Here is a 2,502-nt window from a genome sequence, read left to right on the forward strand (position 1 = left end):
AGAGAGAGTGGCCCCGTTGAAATAGTCCTCTATCGGGCTCCAGCTATGCAGCAAAACCCGCCTGTTCTTTAAGGTTAAAAGATGCCTCCGGGGCGCATCCGGTATCAGCCGTATCGTAAAACAAACGCGCTTTTGTTTTGTTTTGCTTTCCCGCTGCTGTCAATTAAAGAGCTATTCATTTTGGTGTTATGACATTAAGCCTTTCCAAATTCATAATGATTTTAATAGTTCTATAGGAAGGGGTGGACCTTTTTTTTCCCTCCAACCTGCTGTCATATCAGTTACAGAAATGTATGGGGTTGGTGTGTGTTTATGGGCACAACGTGTAGCCTAAAATCTGAAGAGAAAAAACTTTCTCTCAATCCAAATTTCCACACCAAATGATCTACTTTCCCAGAAGTCAACGCTGTTTGGCAAACCCGATCACTCTGGATCTTCCTCCTTCTCTCTCTCTCTCTCTCTCTCTCTCTCTCTCTCTCTCTCTCTCCCTCTCTGTGTGTGTGTGTGTGTGTGTGTGTGTAGTCTATCCCGGATTAAATGGCACCTCGTCTTAAATGGCACCTTGCCTCGTTTCCCCTCTCCTTTCATCATCAGCAAAATAAAGATTAGGCCTACAGAGGAGATTGTAAAATGGCTTGCCTTTGGAGGCGCAGGGATCTTCATTCCTCCGCCTTTGTGATGATATTGATGATGATGATGGCCAAGTGGACAGTTTGATTTTTGTGTGGCGTGCTAGTTATAAAGAATCAATATTATATCAAGGGGGTAACTTTGGTGATAAAGGACTTCAGCCACTCTGGCTATTCATCATAAGTCTGTAGCGAGCAGATAGGTCAAAAGAAATTATATTGCTCTAAAGAGTGTGTCTCCTTATCTCTCAGTACCAGGGGAGTGGAGGACACGCCGATCGATACAGTAGCTGCCGTATACTCCTTGCAATTATCAATAGCTGATTTTGTCTTCCTGGGGCTGCATCTATTAATACCAGATAATAACAGCCTTTTGGACATAACTTCGCAGGGGGGGGTGATTGAAGGAGAAGGAGAGGAAGAAGGAGAAAAAAAAGAAAGAAAGTTTGTTCACAGGACGACCTTGTTGTCAACAGATTTGTCTCTCATATGAGGTGCACACTGGGGAATAGACGAGTCAAACAGACAAGAGGGAGGGGGAGGGGGGAGAGGGAAGCTCAAACCGAGCCCCCACACCTCCGACCCAACTGAAAAGAAAGCTCAGGATCCATCGGTACAGTAGAATGGTTTCTAATTTATTCCGAAATGCACGTTTTATGCGTTGAGATAAATAAAAAACACGATCACCATAGGATAATATTTTCTGCATAATTTTTAACAACTTGTAATATTGTAACTAACCTGTATATCATTGAATCACTTATGACGAGCAAATTACGTCTGTAAGAAGTAAATCATAATATAATAGTTTAACATTTTTCATAAAACATGTTTATTAAAAAAACTTCATAAAACATGTTTGTCAATAATTAAAAAAAATGATGCACGTTTATTTCCTGTCTTATTTACATGCCAGTCGGCCTCGCACGTCTTAATCCCTTCAATCCCTTTCCCATTAATGTGACCACGCATCCAGAGATTTGAATGCAAATATAAATGCGCAAGGTAAAGGGTTAATGTGTTTATTTTTGCACCACAACGAGCTGACATCAATGCGCGACACCGTTTCTCCTCTTCGCGTCTTTGTCATTTTAAGCACTGTGTAAGAAGAGAGGGGAACAATATACAGTCTTAAAATGTATTACATCATATTAAAAACATGTTTTAAATAGCTCATAACAGGACGATATAAAATAATCTTTTTTTTGGAAACTGTAGGCTACATCACATGGATGTGATTACTGTCAGCGAATCACAAATTACATTTACAGTGGTTGCCACTGTGCGTAAAATTGTGCATAAACAAGAAATAATAAAGTTAACGTAAAGGTAGGAAGTTGTGATGGAGAGCCGCTCTCATAAATAAAATAGTCTTTTCGAGATTAATATGAGTATGAATATGATATTAATGTGTCCCTTATGCAGGCGGCGGCTGGCGCGATATTATATAATGGGAGGTCAAATCTGGGTGTTCACACTGGAGTCTCGAGAACGATCCATTGAACAGAAACGTGGTGGTACATCCTAGTGGTGGCTGAAAGCAATGGGCTGAACCTCTGCTTGGGGGTTAACTCTCACACACAGCACAGTCCCCAACACACGCGGAGCCATGCCCAACACCGAGAGACCGATAGCGCGAGTATGCCAGAAGATAATTTCAAAGTTGGCTTCGATGTGAACCCGTGAGCCGAAGGAAAGAGGAAGACACTGGCTGATGCTGTAATTTGGGAAAAACAAGCGGTGTTTGAGTGTTTGGCCACAAGATCTCCAGGAAAAAAAGCCACTTTTGGAGAGCGCACCGAGGCGAAGGCGCAGGAACCGGGAGCTTAAAACACGGCGAGAGGAGGAGGAGGAGGACGACGACGAGAAGGAG

Source organism: Anarrhichthys ocellatus, unplaced genomic scaffold (genome assembly GCF_004355925.1).
Source record: "Anarrhichthys ocellatus isolate YVR2014 unplaced genomic scaffold, GSC_Weel_1.0 scaffold103, whole genome shotgun sequence".
Classification (NCBI taxonomy): domain Eukaryota; kingdom Metazoa; phylum Chordata; class Actinopteri; order Perciformes; family Anarhichadidae; genus Anarrhichthys; species Anarrhichthys ocellatus.